At 37.9% G+C, this 27,572-nt stretch overlaps 2 long non-coding RNA genes across 5 annotated transcripts in view; one reads left to right on the plus strand and one right to left on the minus strand.

The window, feature by feature from the left end:
• LOC309628087 overlaps window positions 1-27,572 on the minus strand; it is a 483,589-nt gene that overhangs the window by 407,053 nt on the left and 48,964 nt on the right. The window lies entirely within an intron of this gene.
• LOC309628124 lies at window positions 22,783-26,460 on the plus strand. The gene is made up of 2 exons (XR_014244185.1): window positions 22,783-25,076; window positions 25,402-26,460. It is a non-coding gene; the product is annotated as an uncharacterized lncRNA (long non-coding RNA).

A 27,572-nucleotide genomic window follows, 5' to 3' on the forward strand; every position in this document is an offset into this window, starting at 1 on the left:
AAATTATCTCTTCTTGCTACGCCACTTTTACAAAAGTAGTGATTTCTGGTGTGACTGGGAAGTATTTAAAGAACACTTTAGCCAACTGACTGATCCCACGAACAAAACTATTATTCAATATCAATATTAATATGATATAGGCTTTTTAAAAAGTGATTCATAATGAAGCATTTTAGATCATGTGAAATAGCAGTTCATAATTTTAAATCATACTTAAAATAGGAAAAGAAATTGTTATTTTAACTATAACAGCCGTTTCCATTTTTAATTTGATTTGATTGCTTCAAATGACAGATTTTTTTCAGTTTTTGTGTTTTCCCAAATTTAAGACAACATCTGGCATTACCTGGCACTAATTTCCTACCTGGGATTTTAAAACTTGACTATTAGGGGAGAAATTGTATTTTAATTCTTTCAATCCTACTGATTACTGGATCCTCTGATGATTGAAAAAAGGCTAGATTTGAAATTTTGAGGTTCTCAGATAATTATAACCATAGAAACATAAAAACATGCACTAACAGATTTTATCTAAAGACTTCAGGTAGTTTGAATGATTGATAAGAATGACAAAAATCACAGACAATCACAAGGAGAGAAAAAAAAATGTATACTGCTATATGAAGGTATACACAGGATCTATCCCTGTGTATGATCTGTGTCACCTGTAAACTGGTCAGCTAGATTCAACATCAATACTAGAAAACTCAAATTCTGATTATATAGCATAGAGTTCAAGTTCCTTGTTCTTGCATAAACTAGTGATACTACTTTTCAGTTTGTTTACCCTTCCTATTAAGTCTACCCTAGATTCCAGCCGAAATGCATATCATTGTTCCTGCAAATATTCCCTACTACTGTTTCTGTACCTTGGCTAACATTTTCCCTCTGCATGGAATTCCTGTCAATACGCACTTAACCTTCAAGAAGTTTGACCAACTGTCACAACTTGCCTGCAACTGTCCCAGTTTGTCCAGGACTCTCCAGGTTTTAGCAGTGAAAGTCCAACATCCCTGGAACACTCTTCATCCCAAGCAAACTATGATAGTTCGCTCTACCTTCAGGACCAAGCCTAATGACCTTCATTCCTTCTCTGCTTTATCAGCCCACTCACTTGAATGTACACTAGAACTTGTCACTCTCCAAAACTGCTTCACCACTGAATGTTTAAAACCTACTGTCTCTGCCACCATTTTAAAAAATACCATACCTTTCACACTTCTTTACACTAAAAAAAAAAAAAAAAATCTCATATCAAATGACTCCTTCCTTGTACCAGGTATTTTTTGTACTCCACACAAATTTATATTCTGCTTTTCTGCCACCTGGACTCTGTACCAGGAGCCTCACTGATATACTGTCACAACCAGTCAGTATCCCTTGCAACTCTGATTTTGGATGGATTCAGTCAATGAGCCTTAGGCATGAAATCAGAGGGTGGCAGGAGAATGAGATGAGGAATTTATTCTGTCTCTTTCCACTACCAAAGGCCATACTCTATTTTCAGCCACCTTCTCCAATAGTTAAACTCTCTCATCCTTTCTCTCTACCTCTCCCTCCTGCACTTTGTCTTTGTGTGTTTCATCCTTTCTCTCTCTCTCTCTCTCTCTCTCTCCACTCTCTTCTTCTGTAACCTTTTAGGCCTAGGGAGCGTAACAACTCCCTTCTGTTGATAGACCTTGGGAGCTTTACCATACTTTATTAATTGCCCAAATATTAGTATATAAACTCTTACCTCTTTTAAGAATATTATATTCTATTTTCTACTAGAATCTGACTGATACATCCATTTTCTCCAAATTTATAAATCCTGTTAGCTGTACTTCCTTCCAAATCCAATTTGAGAATTCATATTTCAGTCTCTGTCTCACCAGCATCCTTAACTATCTAACCTTGTAGTCCTTCTGACTGTGCCCATCTAGCAATTTCTCTAAACTTCATCATACCAATAACATTCTTCCTTTTTTATTGTTACGCTGGTGGTTGAACATATCTGGTAAAAATCACACGTTCAAGCAGATTAGTAACTCTTGAAGTAAAGAGGCAAGTATGTCAGGAGTCACTGGGCTGGAGGCCTGAGTAGATTAAAGGAAGAGGCAGATAGCCTTTGGCCTGCCTCCCTCTCCCGAGAATAAAACTCAAACCAACAAACAAAGTCATGCAAGGGAACCGTCCTGAAGCCCATTTACTAAAACTGTGAGCAGTGTCATGGATGGTCAAGCAGAAAAGACAACTTAATATTAAGCCACTAAATATCGAGGTTTGGCTGCTTAAACATCACCCACCTGTGGTCAGGAGCATCCTAGAGCAGGAGGCCTTGCTGATCATTTGGAGAGGACTTAAGAGTGAAAAAGAGAAAAGCAGTAGAAAGAGGAAAGAAGAAGCAGATAGAGCCTGGAGCAATTATTCAGAATCTGGAAACGTCTAACTCCAGATCATATTTGTATTCTTGAAATAGCTTATAAATCATAGAAGATTTAAGAAAAAAGAGAGTTAAAGACACTGAATGACACTAAATTTAACTTATTTTAAAAAGAGCATAAAAACCTTGCAAAAACTATTATTTTGAGGAACTAGAGAAAAACTATTCCCTCTCAAATTACAATAGTCAAACCATGAGCAGTTTCATGGAAATCATCCCCGCTGTTGATCCAAGCATGTCTTTGAACAAAGGCACTTGTATCCATAGTATTTGGAGATTTCATTATGAACGACTGTCGTTTTTATTCAAAATGAAGTTAGTTGAGGCTACTCCCACTGGCTGTGATCTGGCCATCATATTAGTAACATGAGGTAAGTTTATTTTTCTTAGCTAACACCGGGCAGGAATACACAAATCACTGCATTTATTAAGAGGAAAACAAAAGCTTAAGGAACCAAGAATCCTGCGAGCTACGTGTACTAGAAACCTTTTTATCGCGGTTCCTATTTAGATTTCACCAATGAGAGGCACTTATTAGAAAGACACAGGCCATTATTCTCCTTCTATATGGTCAGATGTGTGGGCTTTGCAGATGGGAAGTTTTGCTAAAGCCCCCAGGTGTCCTCCCATGAGTCACCCGCCTTGGTGTTCAATACAGCTGTGCCCATCATGGATGTGTTTTCTGAATTTCCTGAGCCAGATAACAAGAGTAACACGCTGATTCACAGAAAACTATCAGAGAACATTAGAGTGATGGCTTTCCCTGACCTTTACTCCTCCAGCTTTTCCAATAATTTTTAAAGCAGTTTCTTCCCAGTATTAAAATCTTCCTTCTGCAAATACTTAGTTTTCCTGACCAAAATTTTGAATGAGATGAGGTGTCTTTCCCATGATCACACAGCTAACCAAACGCTTTCTTATTCTATAAAACAGAATTACTAATACTACACAAAAGACTAAAACAGTATACCTCTGTCTCATAGCAAGGTAGGAGTGAAAAGGGACTGTTGTAGTGGAAAAGTGGAGCAAAGAAGGCAGAGCAGTTAACTGCCACCCTCTCCCTAAAAGTGGATTGACCATTAAAAATTAAGAATGAGCAGGAGAATGCAAAAATCATTAATTCCCAGGCAAAAGTGGAACACAGAGAGAGAGATCAAAAAGACTAAGGAAAACAATAACTGGCCAAGAGAATTTTGTTCTCTAGGAGTCTTGCTCTAAGGTTCAAGTATGGGTCATTTGCTTCCAACAAAATCAATGTCACCTTTCTCCTTAGAATTTCATGGTTGTTCATCTCAGTGGTCTCTTTCTCACATTCTTTGGAAAGTACAGGTGAGTAGTTGAGAAGCCATGTATGATGTGGGGTAGGAAGAGGTACCTCACTGGCTACTTAGTTAAATTCCCTTTTGTGACTATATAGATATTCTTTGGGTTTAGGAGAAAACGGTAGAGCACGTATAGCAATTTCTTTGTGGTTTGTTTGATTTTTTCTTCAAGGAAAATAGAGAAATTATATTGATACATTCAGGGTTCAGTAATAAATATATTTTCCTTTTCAAATATATCTGGCAAGAGGAATGTATCATATTCCTAGTTATTTACTATTTTATATAACTAAAAAAATGAAGGCATTGAATAAATTAGATTTTCAGTCCTCTGATCAGGACTTAAAAGTAATTGAAGCTATCAGAGATGAGTCTCGATTCCCATTTCTGATAATTAGCCTTGGAGGAGAGGAGCTATTTACAAGAAGTTTTGTATCTCATAGACAGGTGTTGGGGGACTAGAAACATGAGGGAAAGAGAAAATGCTTTTAGCTGAAAGAATCCCCATCAGAGAATAGGTTGCTATGGTGTACATTTGGATAATGCCTTGAGACCCACCTTCAGCCTCTTAACTTTCCTCATAAGAATGAGAATAAAGCACAGCAAACTGGGGCCCTGTGCAACCAAGTCACATCCCATTCACTGCCACCCACTTGTGCCCTGACACAGAAGCTTCCCAAAGGGAGAATCACCTCCCTTAAAGCCAAGAGCAGGAGGTTCAGGGTTGGATTAATAGTATCCTTACTTTTCCATTTTTGTTTAAATAAATAGGCCTCTTTACTTTTCTCGTGCGTAATTTTAAGATTGCTTAATTCAGTGGAAATAAGCAGGTGGAGTAGAGAGTACTGAAATAGCTGTTAACAGTAAACCAGTCCAGGAGTCATTCTGCAATAGCTTACATGTACATTTCTCTCCTCTGGAGTTGTCTCCCCTAAAGGTAAATTATTTTTCAGCCAGATTTTTAAATTAGTACACAAAATAAGGAAAATTCCCAGCAGTTATCATTTCATAGGTAAGTGTCTGGTAAAGAAGGAAATAACACACAATTCTTTCTGTCAGGGGAGTGAGAAAGTTGGTTCCTGGAGCAAAGAGGGGTAGACACCATGGGTTGCCATTTTTTACCCCACCAAAGCCCTCTGCAGGTTGAACTATTTGTTGTAACATGTTCAGAGAAGAGCTAGGGCTTGACATTTTGCTTGCAGATCATTTCTGTATGCTCCTCTGTTGCAGGCTGGTTTTCTAGAAGCAGGCACAGGAAGAATGTGGCATGCAGGATGACTGTGGACGTATGTGGAGGGGAAGGATGCAGGATGGAGCAGAGAGGACAGTTGAAGGGCAACGCAGTCCCCGCAAAGCCTCAACTAACCCCGTGCAGAGCTCTGGAGCACAGATGGCCCACTCCTTGGTGAACCAAGATGGCCAGGCCTTTAGACCCCACCGTGAGTAGCCACTGATGTGGACTGCTTCAGGAAGCCCGTGCCTTGAGGGAGGCAGCACTCCCTAGCTGAGGCAGACACTGAAGGGGCGCACAGCTGGACACCGTCCGCTGATAGCTGGAACAAGTGCCCCCGTGAGGGACATCCAGCCACTGCATTTCCATCTCACCACACTCCCCTGCACGTATTAATCACAGATGTTGTTCAACAGAAATCAGAGAGACACTTCTAGCTATTTTTTACCTTCAAGTTCAGAATCATTGATCTAGTTTGATCCCAAGTAATAAATAAGGACTTCTACTCTCAGAGATTATGAACTGTTTAAATTTTCTGTGTTATTCCTGTTATAATTTAGGTACACAAATTAATTAAAACATTATTACAGTCCAACCAAATGGGACTTTTAAGCATATCTATGACATTTGAAAATAAGTTTAATTTTACTAGATAGCTTCTCTGAACCAGCTCTTGGCTTCATATGGTTTCACTGAATCTAACCCTGGCTTTGAAACTTAGATTTGATTTATCAGGCCTGTCAAGTCAAAGATATGCCTCTCTTTTTAAAAATGGTTCTATCTTGAATGATGTGCAGAGCACGATTTACGGGGTAATGTCATCAGCTGTGGCCATTGTTGATGCCAACTCTGCAGAATGCTGAGTACTGAGGGTTCGGCGGATTTAGCTTATCCACTTCAAAAGCTGGCAGAACACAAAGAATCTGTGCTCACTGGCTCTCAGTAATTGTGCAACCAACAGTGGATGGGAAGGTCACCCACTGAAAAGAGCTAGAGGGCTTGAATAGCATCCTTTTAATGGCCTTTTTTATTCGAATTTATTGTGATTGAGCAGTTTCAACATAAGATGGGTTTGTGTGTGAGTTTAACAAGATGGCTAGATTTCCTCCCTTATTAAGTTTTTATATTGGTCAAAAAATTAGATTGTTTTGGTCATTGCCTCCCTTTATTTATTTATTATTTATTTATTTTTTGTTCAGAACACTCTACTTTGAAATTTTCCTATTTGAATGAGAGTTATTTCCAACTCTTCTGAACATCTGTCAGTGCACTGCAATACCGTGCCAGTTGTGATTTTGTGTGTGTGTGTGTGTGTGTTTTAATTTTGGCAATTCCATTCCAATCATCCCTGCTTGGCTGGATCTTAAAAAATAGACATTGTTATAACCCAGGGTCTGACTTATATCCTACTGATTTAGAGTATGATGATTCTTGGGATTGTCGCAACATCTCTAGTATCCCCAAAATGATGTGATGCTTCATTTCAGAAATGAAGGTTCTTCATATAATTCATTTTCTAAACTTTCTGGCCCAATTTAGTCTTTGCATCTTTGATATAGAATGCTTGAGGACACAAGAAGACTGGTAGATGAAACCATTTTTTATCAAATCTAAGATGCCATTGACTGTAACACGAAAACCAATTTCAGAGATATTAATACATGAAAAACTGATGGAATGTAGTATTATGAAACACTTGTTGCCCCTGAGCGTCATTTTTTCCTCAATAGGCTTTAATTAATGAATTTCTTACAAGGAGTTTTATATACACAATCTCTGATTTATTGCTACATATAGCAAACTCTGACAAGGATAGAACAAAGCGTGGCCCGCAGTGAGCAGATATACCAATATACCATAGCCAGTCATGAGAGCAATAAAAATTCCAGTAGAATCCAGTTGGCTGACCTAAAACAATAATGGTTATTAGAACACAGTTACACAGATTCACATAATAGGACAACACTAAGCAGACTTTGGAGTTATTAGTCAAACATGAAGCAACTATATTGATTCTGGTGACAGCAACAAAGTACAGCTAGACAAGCTATGGAGCTGAACATTTAAATGTCCCAAGGTTTCAGGAAAGAAGTACTGTTTTAGTACTAAGGAGAGTGTCAAAGAAGTTACTGCTTTCATAAAGATATCAATTCACCCTCTCAAGAACAAACAGAAAGAGAGAGAGACAGACAAATGGACAGACTCTTTATATTGGGTATTTAATGCACCCATAGTGGAACCATGTTGTTTTCAATGAATGATAACTAGTTTCAGTAAAACATTCACTTCCTAGGGCATAGAAATACTCTCATTCCACCCTGGAGTATCTGGCACACATGTCTATAGAGAAACCCACACTGTCCATTCTGGATTTCTTTCATGAGTCAAGGTATCTCAGAGACTTCATTGGACTAGACTCTGGAAAAGGAATAGTTCTAGCTTCCTAGAATGAGGCCCTGTCTCTTCAGTACCAGAGTCCTCATCACAAGTAAGTAAGTTGTTCTCTGGAACAGGACTGTGGGGTCCTTGGCATAAGAATCCTGACAGTCATTTTCTATCATGAAGTGTTGATGGCTTATTACTGAGTCAGTGAATAGTTTAGAACCCTGAACAAACATAAAGAAAAATAAACATTTTTATCATATATACCAGGAGTCGTACCAAGATTCATAGAAATTTCTCCATATCCAATTACTTGGGGCAATCTAAGCAATGACTGTGCATCTAGGCAAAGATGATCTGAACTTCTGACAACTTAAGGAAAGCCCAGAATTCTGCAATAACAAAATAGATAACCTATCAAACTCAATTATATTTACCTATCACTACTGAATAGAAAGAAAATGTTTAAGATAAACTACACAAAGTATATTCTTTTACTTTAAATCAGGTTGGAAGCGAAAAATATAAAAATATCAATGTATAATAACAATTGAGAAAAAAGACATAAGAGGCTACAGTATAAGATAGATATGTAGTTTAATCTTCTGTCATGAACAACTGAAACCTTTTTTTACTGTTCTTTGATAATGATGTGTGCCTCAAAATAATTCTGGAAAGCACTGAAGAGAAGTTATGAGAGAGCAAAACCATGGGAGCTATTTGCATAGTAAATGAAATGAGGAACAGTGATGGGAGAATCACCCTTTGTGACCTCTAAGGACTAGTTCCAGCATCCATAGGACTCATCTTGTGAGTTAGAGTTTTAATATTACTTTCTGCAAGCGTCATGCCACAGAGATAAGTGAAGAAATACAAACAAAAAAATACAGCTTTTAAAAAGAAGAACTAAAAGAGAAGATTTAATTGGCACATTTTTAAAATACATCCCTTCTCACAGAACTCCCCTTTTTACTTGATTTGTTTTCCAATATTCCCATATAAAGAGGAAAAGTGAGTTATATTTTTGTATTATGCTACTGTTTCCATCAATATCTTCTGTGTATTATTTACTGCTTTGATGTTGGTATTTTATATCTGAGCATATGAAGGAGCAAATAAAATATGGCAACACATTATTTTAAAGCCAGCACTTAAAGGGCTATAAATGGAGCACATCTCTTGTGGCAAAAGGGGAAGAATTGCCATAAAACTGTTTGCATTTATTTTGCTCCTTTTCTGTCCTAAGTATGTTTGAAAATTTTTGTAAATGAAATTAAAATAGTTACTCATAGGAATTTTGTAATAAACCATCTTCATTATTTAATAGTTGCTCTTGGTGCTAAACTGATGCCAGGTTTGACAAACTGATGCATTTTCCAAAGTTACTGAATGATAATTAGTTCCACTAGGCTGTAAATCTTCTTATGACAGGGATTCTATCTAATCTAAACCAATATTTAAACCAATATATCCTTCTCTCTATTAGAGTTTATCAACATATAGTGAACTCAAATGTTTACAGAGAAGGAAATATTGGTCAATCATAATGATGGTGACAACAGTGTCATTATTCAGAAACAGTACAGCACCTTTATTTATATTTAGCTATTTTCCTAATTAAGGCTATATATTTAAAATATTCTACATCATTTGGTCTATTGTCTCCCCCATTCTATTTCTGAACCTATTTAAATTAAATTAAAAGAAACCTGCATTCTAGCTACCTATGCTGACCAATCTAATCACCATTCAATAAACGTGAGCAAAGAACTAAGTATCACCAGAGATGATCTGGGGACCTCCTTACGTGGAAAAAGAAATCCCAACGTGAGCAAACAGAGTAACACACTCTAAATTAAAATAAATCATTTGGAGGATAAAATAAAACTTCCCAAAAAATTCTGAGTAAATTACTTACCTTAAACCTTAGCTGGTTGGCATGGTAACCAGGACACTGTGTCTGTTCCAGCTAGCTTCATCTCCTAACCCATAGCGACATGCATACATTCAACTCCACAACATTAGCTAGCATGTGCCCAGACAGGCAGTTGACTGCTGGGCACTCTACTGCCTGGAACACGTCAGCGAGCCAAGCAACAAGACTCTTGTGGTTTAGGGGAGGTGACTCCTTTACCACCTTCAGTGAGATGGGTGATAGAGAGCACATCTCCAAAGTACAGTAGCCCCTTCTTATCTGCAGGGGATACGTTCCAAGACCCCCAGTGGATGCCTGAAATGGCAAACAATACCAAACCCTATATATACTATGTTTTTCCCTGTACATACATACCTATGATAAAGTTTAATTTATAAATTAGGCACAGTAAGAGATTAACAATAACTAGTAATAAAATAGAATAATTATAACAATATGCAGTTGAACCTTGAACAACAGTTCGAACTGCACGGGTCCACTTATACGTGGCGATTTTCCACTAAATATGCACTACAGTACTACATAATCTGAGGTTGGCGGAATCCTTGGATGCAGAACCACAGATATGGAGGGCTGACTGTAAAATTATATGCAGATTTTTGACTGCGATGAGGTTGGCATCCCTAACCCTGGTGTTGTTCAAGGACCAACTCCACTTTAATAAAAGTTATGTGAATCTCCCCCTCTCTCTCAAATACGCACTGTGGCTATAACTTCTGTAGTTTGAGGGTTTAAGGTGCAAAAAGGAAAACTATTACAAATTTCTTTTTCTTTCTTCACAATTTCACAGGTAGAAGATTTGTTCTTACTGTAGATCTTAGCAACCTCAGCATAGGAGTTTTCTTTCTTTATTAAGTCAAGAGGTTTTACCTTTTCACTTAAAGGAAGCACCTTACAGCTTCTCTTTGGCACATCCAAATTGCCAGTATGAGTACGACAGCTTCTCTTTGGCATATCTGAATTGCCAGCATCAGTACTCTCCTGCTTTGGGGCCATTATTAAGCAAAATAAGGGTTACTTGTACACAAGCACTGCAATACCATGACAGTTGATCTGATAACCAAGATGGCTACTAAGTGACTGTCACTAACAGGCAGGATACATGGGAAAAAGGGATAATTCACATCCCAGGTTGGGCAGTGCAGGATGGCATGAGATTTCATTACACTACCCAGAATGGCATACAATTTAAAACTTATAAGTTGTCATTTCTGGAATGTTCGATTTAATATTTTTGGAACACAGTTGACCACGGGTAACTGAAACCACAAAAACCAAAACCGCAGTTGAGGAGGGCCTACTATAGTGTTTGTGACGTGAAACCCACATTTTTAGTGAAGTTTGTACCAATGGCTCTTCCACCCTGTGTGGCACATCACTGGCAAAGAAAATTCTGCCAATAACTATGCCCAAGGGTACTGAACCATTGACAGGGAAATCATTGACTTAATTTTGGACAGAATTCACAAGTTGGCCAATAACTTCAGAGTTGTTTAAAAAAAAATCTTGGTTTTCCACATCTTTGTTGGAGAAACAAATTCTGGGTTTACCTCCTACTTAGGGAAAGTCTATTAAATGAGGCAAGAAGTACAAGTTCACATTCTCCATTTTCCTAGACCCTATAGCTGTAACCAAATTCTGAGTTCCTATAGCTCCATCCTCACTATGCATACCACCCTGGCACTGAGATTGTGCCCTTCTAGTAGAAATGGGTAGGTAGATAGATAGACAGATAGATAATAAGCAATTTGGGGTCTATTCAAGTAGACACTGAAACCATAAAACTAGAGGTGACCATAATAAAGAAAAAAATAGAAGAAAAAAATTTATATATTGAAAATATGATAACTGACATTTAAAATTTCAGCAGAAGGAAAAAATAAGATAAACATAGGTGAAGACAAAATTACTGTTCTCTAAGACAGAGCAGAGGATATCTCTCAGAATACCTAAACTAGGGTGTGTAAGACCGTATAATGTAAGGGCATTGAATTTTGCCTGTTTCCTATTGTATTCACAGAGCCTAGAGCTCAATATTCACTTAGGATGTCTTCAATAAGTATTTATTGATATATTAATCAATTAATGAATAATTATAAAGCAAAAAGGCAAAAATGATGTAAATTAGTAAGGTAAGGAGACAGGGAGAATCAATACAGGAAGGAAAATATCTGAGAAGAACTCTAGAAAAGAGGACATAAAATGGGAGGAAGAGAAAATTTTTTTAAACTATGTATTTCCTGAGCTGAAGAAAAGTACAATCTCCAGAATGAAAGCGTATACTTTATGCAAAAACATGAATGAAAAGTTAATCCATATGGTTGCAAATCCTAGTATAATTTCAACATAAAAATGGAAAGAATATATTTAAAATATTTAGAAAATAAGTTTAGGTTACCTACAAAGGAAAAAGAATATGGTATCAAGCTTCTCATTAACCATATAGAAGGCGAGGAGACAATAGAACAATGCCTTTAGAATTTCTGAGGGAAATTAGTTTGAAGTTGGAATTCCATATCCAGTCAAAATAACAATCAAATTTAAAGAGAAATTAAAAGCATTTTCAGAACTTCAGGATTAAGAATGATTACCTGCTTGCAGGCATCTTATAAAAAACTTGAGTTTGTATTATGGAAAAGTAAAAAAAAAAATCAAGAAAGTGACGCACATTTGGATTCACTGAAATTATGCAATGTAATCTCCGTGTAATCTGTTCAAATGAAAACAGGAAGTCAGAGAATTCTATTAAAAATTTCCTTAAGAAGATGGATTCCATTCAACATCTGTATTATTAAGATCTTGAATGTTTTTACCAATATGACTAAACTTATGGGGATGTTTTGTTGCAAGTAATAAGAAATACAATTAGGAACTCTTTGGAGAACAAAAAGCTGAATAAGAAACTCATAGACTACATATTGAACACTAAACTATAACATGATTTTGAGCATTAAGAACTTGGAATGTTCTCTTTTGTTTGGCAGTTTCAGTTACGTAGGATTACATCTGCTTTACAATGGGTCCCCTTACAGTACTTTGATTGAAATAATATTTATTTATTTTTAATATTGTTTATGCATAATACTCATCTCATTTACATAATGTTACTGTTTTATGAGGTTGATTTGTGTTCAGTTTTTAAATGAACCATTAGTGAAAACACAAACAATAACATAAAACTTGAAAAAATGAAACAGAATATAAGTTGGCAAAAATCAAACAATGGTATGGCTGACAGAATTTAGGAAACGGAAAGGGCAAAGAGAATTAAAGAAAAACGTTAAGTACACCACTTTCTTTATCTTGTGTAAAGTGAGGCCAATAAGTACTCAGAAATTACATGAATGAAGAAACATTTGTGGAAGAATATTATTTCAAGTCATAAATCTAATACTAGAATAATCATAAATAATACAAATAATAACAGTTGGGCACTAGAAAGGTGAAAAGTGGGAGCTAGTGTGATGATCTAAACTCAATCTATACTGTCTAAAGTTGATAAATGAAGAAATAGAAATAACATATAATTATGGAGTCAGTGATAACCACGGATGAGCTGAAAACAAAAATTCTTTAGGGACTTCCCTGGTGGCGAAGTGGTTAAGAATCCGCCTGCCAATGCAGGGGACACGGGTTCGAGCCCTGGTCCGGGAAGATCCCACATGCCGCGGAGCAACTGAGCCCGTGCGCCACAACTACTGAACCTGTGTTCTAGAGCCCGCGAGCGACAACTACTGAGCCCACGTGCCACAACTAATGAAGCCCGCGCACCCTAGAGCCCATGCTCCGCAACAGAAGAAGCCACCACAATGAGAAGCCTGCGCACAGCAATGAAGAGTAGCCCCCGCTCGCTGCAACTAGAGAAAGACCACGCACAGCAACGAAGACCCAATATAGCCAAAAAAAAAAAAAAAATTCTTTAAAGTGGTTACAACTGCAGATTGCAGCTAGAAGTGAGGACAGAGGAAGGAAGTTTCATTTTTAAAATTTCCTTCTCAATTATCTTTAGAGATAGAGATAGAGAGATGGAGAAATACAGATATAGAAGTTCCTCTTACTGTTTTCTTTCTTCAAGAAGACAATGATTTCTCTTAAAGTTATCTTCACACCCACAACACCACTTCTTCTCTATTGATCAAATTAATTAGAATAGCAACTCCTCTTAGTTATTATAATCATAATTATTATCCTATCCTTTATTTAATAGCATTCTGAAAACCTTTTATGCACATTCTCTCCATTAATCTACCATTCTATTCTCAGCTATTATCCTCATTCTATATTTGGTGAAACGTTGTTTCAGATCAGTTAAATAATTTCCTCCAATCATTCAACTTTTCAAAAAATGTGTGTGTCAGAAACAGTGATAGGAACAGGGGAGCCAATGGTCATGGACACAGATAGTCAAGTGGGAGCGGCCAACATTAATCACACAAATAAATATACAATTAAGAATGGAGATAAGTGATCCAAAGGAAAGCAACATGGTTTCATGAATCTGTTTCATGAATCCACTTCATCTGCTTTAAATGGGATAAGAGGAAGTTTAAAAGGCAAAGAAAGGAGAGGTGTTTTAGAGAGGAAAATTAGCTTGGGCAATGGTCCTGAGAGACAAGCATTGTCTAGTAAATAAACTACAGCTGCAGTGGCTGGAGCAAACAGCACCAGGGGGGGCAGTACTGGCAGAAATGATCAGAGAAGTAGGCTGAGCCAGACTGCAGGATCTGTAGGCCACGTTAAAGACTGCCATTTTTATCCTGAGGACAATAAGAAGCGATTAAAGGACAAGGAGATATAATAGCATCAGATTTGCATCCTAAAATAAAGATTGTGGCTACAGTGTGGAGAAGCCAGAATTTGGAGGGCTGGGGTTTCTGTGCAGATATTGTCTCCAAACCCAGAGCTCTTTCCACCAGAACTAACTTTGAAGAGGTATCTTTCTACTGAACAAATAAATCACTTATTGAAATATTTTTCTTTTAGCACAACTTTCAGAAAATTTTGAAGAGTTGAATACCATTATCATTGTTAAATATTACCCAGAATGCTACCTTGAAAATAGAAGAAAATGAATAAATGCTGGGTGACTAAAGGAACATATTGCTTCTATGTAACTTTTAAAATCACTATGTGAAAAGATGCCACCCATATATCTCTTTGACTTATATTTCCCTTCTGTAGACTATCAGTTATTTCTCTTTGCTCCTCTCCTCTCCCAAATAGGGAAGATGTGTCTTGGATGTTGCCAACAATAGTGAAGAGATTTCTGTAAAGTACAGAGGAACGATTCAGAAAGAAGGGAGGGAGAAGAAAGGGACTCAATTCTCAAATAGTCATTTAATCTAAGGGTTTACATGACTGAAAAGTGTTCCATGCATTGGGGTGATGAGGTGAAAGAAAGAAACAAAATACTAGGGGTGTGAGGATGTAATAACTAGTGAGCATGGAATGAAACAGATAACTAAGTTAACAAAGACATGTAAGAAGATACACAAAGGCACATACAAGGCTCATACAGACAATAAAACGTGCCAACAAGTATGCACCTGTATGCATGGCCACAGATATTTGCACAAACCTGCACATGCAGTAGCCCTACCAGCAGTCAGAATACAGCCATTACACACATGAAACAGCAGGCACCTGGCTGGGTGCAAAAGTAAGCTGGTATTCCCTACAGACGTTCCTGTGTGTATCTGTGTGCAAGGGTGTTTCAGGTGACTATCAATACCCACCGCAAAACTCAGAACATGTGCAAATGACAGGAGGCAGCCGGGGTGTTTTTTCTACTTAGAATGTACTGAAATCCCATCTTCAAATGAAATACAAATGAAATAGCTTTTGTCTTGTTAGTCCCTGATTCATCATGTTACATGTGATTCATTTACATGGAATATCACATTTAGATACCGTTTAATCATTTCAGGAAAAGACCGCAACACATTAATTTGGTGGGAAAATATTTAGGAAGCACCTTACGTGAATATTCTTATACTTGCTTCTCAGCTGATGGTGTCTTGAACACCCACACACACACTTTTAGTGAACAATGTGCCAGAAACTATTATCCTTGTTTTTACCTTCCCACACATAATTGTATTCCTTCTTCCCCTAAGCTTGGTTTTCAGGGTGTAAAAAGGTTGGAACATAATGTCTATTTCTATTAGCTTTGAAGACGAAGCTAATAAGATGTACTTCCAGCTGAGAAAGTATATTTTAGAAGTTGATGTTCATTGTTCATAATAATGAAATCAAGAAGACTGGATCATTTGAAATGGATTTCCTTAAAGAAATTCTATTTAACAAAGGAAAATTCTTGTACACATTAGTATGTAGGAATCTTTCAGCAAATGAAGCAGTCATACATTTACCAAAGACTTTGACTTTTTCAGGATATTTAATGAAATATTAATAGTATATAAAATTGAGACATATTTTGATTTTTATATACACAAGACTAAATCACGAGTTTAAAATGTTAACTAAATTAACAAATTCTCTATGAACAGGACTCCTATAAACAGTGAGCCCAGATTTGGACGGGATGAAGTCTTTCAGTACTGAGTCTGTGATGGCAGGACCCGACAAAAGAAGAGGTAGAAGGTGCTTCTAGTGCAGGTCACCAAAGCTCATCTCAGGGACCACACATCTCCCAGAGCAACAAGATCCCCTTGCCTGGGAAACCAAGAAACTACAACAAAAAGGCTTCCTGATTGTTTTACCCACATAACACACTCTAGGTACTTTATCCTTGGGGGTGGGGTACTTACTGAAAGTAGCTATGTCAATTAGAACTTTCTGATGGTGAAGAAAAACACCAACTCTGATTTACCTAAGAAGAAAGTTCTGAAAGAACTGAACACCCAGGATGGGAAAAGAGCAGGAACCAGGGAAGCAACAGAAATTTCTAGACAATCTTCCCATGTATTCACTGGATGATTTAGACAGACGATCTTTTGAATCTGTGTATTTCCATGCAGGAATAAAATTGTTGGACGTGATACCTGGTTGTCCTTGGGTGTGTCACCTTCCCACTTTTGTAAATCTAAGCAGAGGTGAGTTCAAGGGGTAGGTTACTGTGGATTCCAGAAGAGCCATCTCCCCAGAGAAAGGGAGGAGACTTACCAAAACAGGCTGGAGAAGGAGACAAGCTGTGCCCATGTGACTGTGGTATCCAGCCTCCAAAAGGTCCCCTAATAAACCTCATACCTTATACAGTTTACTGCATTTTGATCAGGGCTGATCTCTGAGACCAGAAGTCTTTGCAACAAAAGTAAAGAAGATTTTTGACTTTCAAGCCAAGGCCATAGAAGTCATTGGAACTTTTTCACTAGTCTCCTAGGTTTTTCACTCTAGACAAATCCAGCTCCATGCCGTGAGGACACTCAAGTGGCCCTGTGGAGAGCCCCACGTGAAGAGGGACTGAACCCTCCTCCCTTTAACAGTCTTGGGAGCCATGGGAAGGAACCACTGTGGAAACGGATCCTCTAGGTCCTGTCCAGGCTTCAGATGACCTCTACCCCAGCCAACATCTGACTGCAACCTTATAAAAGGGTCTGAACCAGAGCCTGCCCAGCCAAACAGTTCCAAATCCCTGACCCACAGAAATGGTGAGAGATAATAAACAATTATTGTTCTTTTAAGCCACTAGGATTGGGGTAATTTGTTAGGCAGCAATAGACAACTAACAGAGTGACCTATAGCCACTAAGGAACAACATAAATTTGAGAGGTTTATGAATAAGTCAAACCAGCAGGAAACAGAGCACAGACTTACTTAATCACAAGTCCTTATTAATTACCTATAAAATAAAAAATAATTACCTATAAAAGGTGAGGCAATATTTTGTAATAATTAATGGTACAGGCTTTGAAACTAGACTGCCTAGATTAGCATCCTAACTACTCTACTGTGGGAGTTTCAGCAAATTACTTACCCCTGGGAGATAATAGCATTTTCTCTCATTTACAGAATAGGGCTGAGAAAAATGATACTTAACTCAAAGGTTACATGTGAAGATTATATGACATGATTCAATAAAACACTTAGAACTTTGGGTAGCAAGCATATAATACTTGTGTAACATGTAATATATAATATGTATATATCATAAAAATACACACACACACACACATATATATACACATATATCTATACAGGCATTGACATACATCTATATACTCATTTAATCCTGATAACAACCTTATGAAATAGGTACTATTATATTTGCCATTTTACAGATGAGGAAACTAAAGCACAGCTAGTAAAGTGTAAAGCCGTGCTTCAAATCCAGACAGTTTATTAGCAGTTTGCCCTCTTAACTATTATGATATCAAATCCTCTAATTAATTAGGACATGCTCCATAAATGCTTGGTAATATTGATAAATCATGCTAGTTGATATTGGAAATAATACATCCATCATCTTTTTTTTTTCTTAAGAAGGTTACATTTTAGATGAGAAAATGAGATTAACAGAAAGTCAAAAATTTGTTCGGAGTATTTTGCTTTATGGAAAAGTAATGTTTCATTAAAGAGAATGAGAGTAGCATCGACATATATACACTACCAAATGTAAAATAGCTAGTGGGAAGCAGCAGCATAGCACAGGGAGATCAGCTCAGTGCTTTGCGACGACCTAGAGGGGTGGGATAGGGAGGGTGGGACAGAGGCTCAAGAGGGAGGGGATATGGGGATGTATGTCTGTATATAGCTGATTCACTTTGTTGTGCAACAGAGGCTAGCACAGTATTGTGAAGCAATTATACTCCAATAAAGATATATTTTTAAAAAAGAAGATTAATTAAACTTTTTATTTAAAAAAATTCAAATAAAAAAAGGAGAATTAAGTTAATATTTATAAAGTGACCTCCAAAAACTAGTAATGGGACAATGCTCCACATAAACATGTTCTTGATGGGATAATTATGTACATACATTTGGGGACTCTGATGTAGTGTGCACGAAGCATCCTAAGTGTGTTTTGGAGTTTCAACCTTTCCCTCGCTGTCAGGTTGTTAGCAGCATTTCTCATTGTTTTCCCTGTACAGTCTCATAAGTCTCCTTAACCTGCCCCTGATTGTTCTCGTAATTTGCTTTCCATTGAGAAAAGAAATAACCAAGCATAACAGGTTGAAGAGTGTACTCAGAAATTCCTGTCTTCCCAGAACCTCAGAATGTAACCTTATTTGGTAATAAGATCTTTGCAGTTAAGGTAAAATGAGGTCACACTGGATTAGGGCAGTCCCTAAATCCAATGACTGGTGACCTTATAAGAAGAGGAGAAAACCAGAGATACATATAGAGGCACACGGAAGAACATGTAAAGACAGAGGCAAAGATTGGAGCAGTGCAGCTATAAACCAAGGAATGCCAGAGATTGCTGGGAGCCGCTAGACACTAGGAAGAAACAAGAAAGGATTTTTCACTGGAACCTTCACAGGGAGCATGGCACCGCCAACACCATGATTTCAGACTTCTAGTCTCCAGACTGAGAGGATAAATTTCTGTTATTTTAAGTCACCAAATTAAGTGGTAATTTATTAATGTTGTCCTAGGAAACGAATATACCAACATTATAAAAATTGTGTTAAAAAGGCTCATTAAAATGCAGGCGGGTACTTACATCTCTCAATGTGGGTTAAAAAACCCTTCCTAGGGAAAGCTTGTGTGTCTGGGGGCTTTGAAAATATTTCAGGAGCTGCAGAACCTCAGTTTATTCTCGGCTCCAAGTCAGAAGCAAGAAATTGGAATTATTAAGTTGTCAGGAGAGCAAGGAGACCTGGAAACCAAGGATCCCTGCCTTGACTGGTAATAACTAATCCCTGAGATTTCTTAAATTCTGGGGGAAAATAACTGTATGATTCCACCTGAGAATCTCATTACTTGAACCAAATACAGGTGATAATCTAAGGTCAGAAGCACAGCAGAGAGAATAGATTGGCCCCAGCTGGAGTCTCTGAGCATCATGCATCACATGAGTCAAAGGTCCACAGAACCACTTTTCACTGGTGAATCATGTTTATCAGCAACAGCAGGTTAGACTACAGAAGTGAGAGGTGTGCTTTTGTTAACTAAAGAGAAAAGGACACTTCACAATTGATATACTTGGAACAAGCTGTGTCCTATATCTTACTCTTTGTACCTCACTGCTTATTATTAGAAATTTACAAAGAGGAGTAGCAAAGTAGCAAGAAAGTCATTCCTATGGAATTTGGATATAACTTGACTTCTTTTTTATAAAAATAACTAATGTTTCTTGCTTCCTGAAATTCTTCAGTTGGCTTTTGATGATTCACAGAATGTTGGTGTAGCATGAGAACAACAGACTTTTGAACTTATTCCCCAGAATTTAAGCAGAGAAAATCTGAGGAAGATGGCTGTTATGCAAATGATATAATAGATGAAAAGTGCTGGGAATATAGTATAAGTACGTGCTAAAAATTAGTTCCTCCTACAGTTACCCTAAAACCTCTTCTTCTTTATAGTTTCTTTTTCTTTTGCTGCTGTGTGGCTTATGGGATCTTAGTTCACCAACCAGGAACCAGGGATTGAACCCGGGCACTCAGCAGTGAAAGCGCGGAGCCCTAAACAATGGACTGCCAGGGAATTCCCTTTTTTCTTTTCTAGTGTAACAGTCAGAGAAAGATTGCCTTGGCAATTCTAAAGTCTCACAACTACATATTAAAAAAAAAAAAATTCCTAAGTTCTTGTCCATTTCCCTTTGAACTGTGATTAGTGGTACTAATTCTAACAAGTAAGATATAGCACATCATATACTTTAAGGCAATTAGGTGTTCCCTCACTTTACCCTTCTGAAGAAAATAGAGCCTCGCCCCTTTAGAATTTCTTCAGGGCTTATTGTTTTTCATATTCTCCACTAGAAGCACTTTAAATTTTTCACATTTTATATGAGGGCTCAAAAGGAAAAAAGAGGGGACTTCCCTGGTGGCACAGTGGTTAAGAACCTGCCTGCCAATGCAGGGGACACGGTTCGAGCCCTGGTCTAGGAAGATCCCACATGCCGTGGCGCAGTTAAGCCCGTGTGTCACAACTACTGAAGCCCGCACACCTAGAGCCCGTGCTCCACAACAAGAGAAGCCACCGCAATGAGAAGCCTGCACACCGCAACGAGGGGTGGCCCCCACTCGCCGCAACTAGAGAAAGCCCGCATGCAGCAACGAAGACCCAACGCAGCCAAAAATATTTAAATAAATAAATTAATTTATTTAAAAAGAAAAAGGAAACCTACACTGATAGTGATATATCTATCAAAGAGACACAAGAGTTGATTAAAGGAGCTCCCAATGGCCAAAGCTGGAACAATTTGAATGAAATAAAGTAGTATTGGATTATAACCCAACATATAAAATAAATACTTCTGAGTTCATACTGATATAAATGGGGAAGAAGAGACAAATCTCCCATGCAGAAGAATTTCAAATGATTTAGGTAGATACTGTGTCCTCAAGAGGTGGAGTCTAACTCCCCACTCCCGAAGTGTAGGCTGCACTAGTGACTTCTTTTCAACGAAGACAGTATGGAAGGAGGGAAAAAAGTAACTTAGCAGCAGAGAAACCTGACAAACAGTATCTAGCCAAGGTTAACATTGACCACAGCAAACATTCTGATAGCATGTACCCTAGATATGATGTGATGAGAATGGCATTTTACCTCTGTGGTCTTCCTCCCCAAAATGCATAAACTCAGTCTAAGCATGAGAAAAAGATAAGCCTAACTCAAATTGAGGGATATCCTACAAAATACCTGACCAGTACTTTCAAAACTCTCAAGGTCACTGAAAGCAAGAAGAGTCTAAGAAACTGTCACAGTCTAGTGAAGCCTAAAGAGACATGACAACTAAATGCTATCATGTGGTATTGGACAGAATCCTGGCACAGAAATAAATATTAATGTAAGATATGAATAACAAAGGAAACCGGATGAGAGGTATATGGGAACTTTATGTATTATCTTTGCAATTTTTTTGTAAATTTAAAACTACTCTAAAAATTTTTTATTTAACTATATATAGATATATTCTTGGTTTCCATTCCTGGTTTCCTAGTTATTGCTAGCTAACTTCCTCAGGAAGCTCTGGCTCAGCACCTAATTAAACCTCACAAAATCCTTACGAGATAGATGCTATTATTATAGCATTTTTAAAGATAAAATAACAAAACCGGAAAAGTTTAAATAGCTTACCAAAGACCTGCCCAAAAAGTGGCAGAGCTGGAATTGGAAATCAGACAGCCAACTTCTAGAACTTACCATCTTAACCGCTATTCCATACTATTCTATAATATGACAGTATATAAAGAAAATATAAAGCAATCTATACATACGTTTTTAGAATTGATACATTATTTTAGAAAAGTTAATTATTATAAATTCAACATGGAATAATCTATTGTATTTCCATAAATTCCCACATTAACTTATTAGAAAATAAAAATGCTAATGAACATACTATTTACAGAACATCAAAATTATGAAATATATTGATAGCAAATCTAATAGCAGATATGTAAGACCTATACATACAAAACAATAAAACATTATTGAGAGAAATTAAAGAAGACCTAGGTAAATGTAGAGATTAACATGTTTACTCATGGGAAGACTTGATATTATGAGGATTTCAAATCTCCTCAAACTGCCAAAGAATCAACACAATTACAATGGAGTGGGCATTTGTGAGTGTAACTTTATAAATTACTCTAAAATTTAAATTTAATGCAATGGTCTTAGAATAGTCAAGATAGAAGGGGAAAGATTTGCTTTAACACATGATGTTAAGATTTATTTTTAAAGCAACATTTAATTAAAACAGTGTGATATTAATGCCAGGATATACCAACAGACAACTGGAGTGATTTAAAAAGAGCCCAGTAAGGGGTCCATGAACATATGGACATTTAATTCAAAATAATGGTAGCATTGTAGAACAATGTGGGAAAGGTAGACTTTTCAATAAAAGACCCTGAAACAATTGGATAAAATATGGGAAAAAAACAAAATGTACCTCTACCTCACATCATATATAAACTCTGGTGATCCAGAGTTTGGTAACTGGTGGTGGACATGATTTCCTGGTTGTTCATTTTGCATTTTAGAATAATTCACTGAGCTGTATATTTTTGTTTTTTATAGTCTTGAACAAAATATATTTTAAATATAAAGATGCAAATTATTTTTTCATTTAAATATATTTTATTTCATGTATTTAAAAGTTTTATAAGAATAAGTCATCCTTGGGACTTCCCTGGTAGCACAGGGGTTAAGAATCTGCCTGCCAATGCAGGGGACATGGGGTTGAGCCCTGGTACGGGAAGATCCCACATGCTGTGGAGCAAATAAGCCTGTGCACCACAACTACTGAGCCTGCGCTCTGGAGCCCGTGAGCCACAACTACTGAGCCCGTGTGCTACAACTACTGAAGCTGCGTGCCTAGAGCTTGTGCTCCGCAACAAGAGAAGCCATGAAAAAAAAAAAAAAAGAATAAGTCATCCTTACAATGTTGTTATTTTTTCATTCCTAACTGTCACAGACCACAGAACATAAGACCCTTAGGATCTCACCCCTAGATATACCTAACTTGTAAAATATTTAGTTAAGATGAAAGTAAGATAGAATTTTATACTAGAAAAAAGATACATCTACCAAGGATGACTAGAACTTTCATTACAAATTGCACATGGTTTCCAATAAAGTCTTCCTGAAGAAGGCAAGGCTATAATCACTCTCAGTGCTATAGAGTGTCCCCATTGTGCAATTCGACAGGATGGTAATTAACATGGTCAAAACTATAACTGTCAAGCACGAAAGCAATGCTGAGTGTTTTTCTGACCCAGCTGCTATCAGCATGGGGTAGAAGAAGGGAAAACCTTGCCAAGGAATCAATCACTTCGATCAAAACTGAGCCAACCCTGAGCAGTAGTTCAATAGTTTTATAAGAACAATACAACCTCAACAAATTGCTGCCTAGAAAATTAATACAGAGGGCTCTATTCTGTTTTTCACCTATGGTTTATGTGCATGTGTTCTAAATGCCTGCCAAGAAAGTAGCATTAAGGTGCTTTAGGAAGCAGAAAAGAGGTGAATGGCATCTTTCTGAACACACAAAAGGAATATAACAACCGTCAAAACTAGTTACATTCAGGACCATCCCTTTATTTGTAAAACTTTTTTTTATTAAGTAAGACTTCTCATTTCTAGAAATTAAAAATGAATGTTACTGCAATGCCATGTGGGCAGTAGTGGGTCATAAATATGGGAGAAGAAATAAGATGCCAGAATTCTCTGGCAGAATTGTAAATGTAGACTAAGAAGACTAGCCAAGACATTGACTGGATTGGGTCATCTTGGGTCACCTAGTGTTACCCAATGGCTGACTCTACAGTGTACAGGGCCCCAAGCAAAAAAACAAACAAACAAACAGGTTTTTGCAGCACCCCCTTTCAATATAAACAATTTGATTAAAAATACATTACAAAAATCCATGGATCTCTGACAGACAGGAAGCAGGACTGGATACAAGAAGAATTTTAACTACAACGCAGGCCTGAGAAAGTCTTGTCCAACTTGGTGGGGAGCTCGAGAGGGAGTATTGGCTCCCACAGGGTTCTATGTCAGGCCAAAATGCCCAGGCCTTAGAGAGCTCACTTATTCAGTCACTAGTTGTGAGCTTCCCTGCAAAGTGTGTGACCTAGAGGGGAACAACTACATTATGACAGAGGACAAGAGAGTTAACATATACGTGGAGCCTAACTATGCAGGTAAAGGTTAGAGTAAATCTGCTCTAGAAAGTCACTACTGCTGGCAGGGTGGCTGTGATCAGAGCTACTCTTCACTTGAGCTTGCACTAATGCACAGTCACCCTACAGTATCCATGTCGTTTCTGCAGTGGCTAAACTGATGAATTAACAGGAGTACCACCATCCCTTCATCTTTTAGATCCTAAATCTCTAAACTCCTCCATCCATGCTCCATCTCCTGTGATGTACTATTGTTTTTGATTTACTATCTTGGCTGGGGAGGGGGCATTTCATTTGGCCATTAACCCATATACCACAGACCCAATGTATGATAGTGTCAACTGCCAAGTATGTCAATTCCAATTATATAGTCAGGGAATGGATGAGTGACCATGAGGTGAGTTTGGACCCCTCATAAGCCAGACCTTGATTAGCATTCCATTTTTTACCTGGTCCCATATTTCCCCACTCTAACAGGGGGCCATGGTGACAGAGTATCAAGGTCAACTCAGACCCTATATCAAGGAGCTCTCAAATGCCTGGGTATGCCCCTTTACCTTGTATGTCACTGTGTGAGTTCATGGCCATAGGTAATACTGAAGAACTGGAGGAATAATTATAGCAGGTATTTGAATTGTGTTGCAGCATACTTCCCCCTGGAGGTCTGATAACTTCTTCAGTCAGTGGATTCCTGGTCTGAAAATGAGAATTTTTGTTTGGTGACTGTCTCAGCCTCCTGCTTGTCCATTCTCATTTTCTTTTTGTTATATATTTTAACAGTACTCTTCCTGGATGCCCATATGTTTTTCCCTTTGTGATGCTGTGTTCAAGTAACTGTCGTCCCAACTCTTCGTGTCAAGCTCTCCAGGCTGCCACTCCAGTGACTACAATAATTGAGACTCTGACTTCTAATGGTTAAGCACCACCATCTACCTTCCATTGTTTCAGAATCCTCTCATCACCATGGTCATGAAAGAGCCTAGTTGTTAATGTCTTACCCTACGTTAAGTCCTGGCTACAGGGGAGAGTCACCAGTGAACTTTTTTTTAAATTTTTTATAGCTACTTTATTTATTTATTTATTTATTTATTTTTGGCTGTGTTGGGTCTTCGGTTCGTGCGAGAGCTTTCTCTAGTTGCAGCAAGCGGGGGCCACTCTTCATCGCGGTGCGCGGGCCTTTCACTATCGCGGCCCCTCCCGTTGCGGGGCACAGGCTCCAGATGCGCAGGCTCAGTAGTTGTGGCTCACGGGCCCAGCTGCTCCGTGGCATGTGGGATCTTCCCAGACCAGGGCTCGAACCCGTGTCCCCTGCATTAGCAGGCAGATTCTCAACCACTGCGCCACCAGGGAAGCCCACCAGTGAACTTTTTAAGGGAAGCTAACGCACTCACCAGCACATTCCTTATGGCCTTGGTAAATGGTGTGTCTTTTGAGCCTTCCTGTGGAATATAATCATCTGAAGGGGTTTTTGGCCACATGTAGTATTGATATATCCATTCCACTATTCCTACTCTTCAGAGCCTTAATCTCTTCCCCAACATCTGCATGGCAATTCTGGCATTTCAACTTCACTCAGCACAGGCCGTCAATTTTTTCATACTTCTAGGTGCCATGCTAATAGCAAGTTCTCACCATCCCCACTCAGATCCATAAATTCTTCTTTATCCAATTTTATGTTAAGGACCATGTTGATCAAACAACCTCAGAATCTTCTCCCATGCAGACTCTCCCCACTCCTGCCAATATATGCCCCTAAATTTAACTGCTCCTTTTTGGTATAGTCCCTTCTTCCATTATCAGACCCAGAGTATATGTGCTAGAGGTATGCTATCCCTTAACCCTAGTTACAGTCCTGAAAGGAATGGCCAGGAGGAGAGATAATAAAAGATCATGGTGGGGAGGGTGGGGGGAGGAGGTAGATGTTGCCTTGTGCTCTGTCTTATAGCAGGCAGAGTCCTAAAGGAGGATGCTTACACCATCTTGGATGAGTCTGGAGAAACAAAACCTTGCAGAGAATTCACCCAGATCTTTCCATCCATTTTTGTCAGGGTCCCAGGTTTTCCTAATCAGGGTCCTAATCTTGCCATAACAGACTTGACTTACTTTTAAAATTTTAACTTTTTACTTTTTTACTTTTAACAAGAAGAGTTGAGGACTTCTTTGTATGCAAAAGAAGATGCCCTTTGGATTCACATCTAGCTTTCTATTGCCTTTTATTTTCTCTCATATCTTTATTGTCTTTCTGAGGAACACCAGTGGAATTCAGCAATACCCATCCAATCCCATTATCTTTATATCTACTATTTTCTCTATACATTTCAAACTTCTCATACATTATCTTCCATTGGCACACCTTCTCAATACATTACCAGTTAAACAATTATACTTCCACGTATAACCAGTGATGAGGACCTCATTACCAGTCAGGCTGTGAGTGATCAAGCCCCAAAACCCCATCTTATCACCTGCTTTCTTAGATACTCCTGATCCCAACTGTTAGTAGATTAATTCCTTCCAAGTAGACTTTGGAATGTAGTTTGGAGGTTCAAGATAGTAATTAGGGATCAACACTTGTGAAGAGAATGGGGAAAAAAAGGGACCAGACAGAAAACAGAGTAAAACATGATATATCTGAAAAAGATATATCATGGCGAACACAATGAACACAATGAAGAGTGAACACAATGAAGAGCTCTGGGGCAAAGTTTGTCTGCTGTGGTTTCTCACATTGGGCCAGAAAGGACCTGTGTATACCTGCCTTTCTCAGCCATCAAATGCAGATACCTAGGTAGTGCATGACCTTGGTGAAATTTCCTTCCTGCAACTGAACCCAACCTTAAAGGAACTGAGATATGAAAGTGCTTGGCTGACTGCACTGCCCACAGCTGGGCAACAAGTCCTGCCTTGAACTGGGATTAGGGTGGCATAGACCTCCTTGTCTACAATAATAGATTAAAATTCAGATGTGAGAGTAAATGAGTCCCTAATGTTAAGAGCACAATAATGAATTAAGGAGCACAGGGAACTATAGTTAATATTTTGTAATAACCTATAAGGGAAAAGAATATATATATATACTGAACCCCTGTGCTGCTGTACACCTGAAACTAACACAACATTGTAAATCAACTATACTTCAATAAAAATAAATTTTAAAAAAACTAGGAAGAGAAGGGATTTTCTTCAACCTGATAAAGTGTATCTATGAGAAATGCACCGCTAACATCACATTTAGTGGCAAAAGTCTGACAACAGTCCACATAAGATCCGGAACAAGATAAGTATGTCCACTCTCAACACTCTATTGAACATTGTACCCAAGGTTCATTTCAGGTAAATTAGGCAAGAAAAAGAAATAAAATTCATCCAGATTTGAAAAGAAGGAACAAAATCATCTTGTTTCATAGATAACACTCTCTTATACATAGAAAATCCTAAGGAATCAACCAAAAAACTATTAAAACTAATAAAGGAGTTCAGCAAGATTGCAGGACACAAGACCAATACACTAAAATCAATTGTA

The sequence above is a fragment of the Balaenoptera borealis genome (genome assembly GCF_965194805.1).
Source record: "Balaenoptera borealis genome assembly, chromosome: 4".
In the NCBI taxonomy this organism is placed as follows: domain Eukaryota; kingdom Metazoa; phylum Chordata; class Mammalia; order Artiodactyla; family Balaenopteridae; genus Balaenoptera; species Balaenoptera borealis.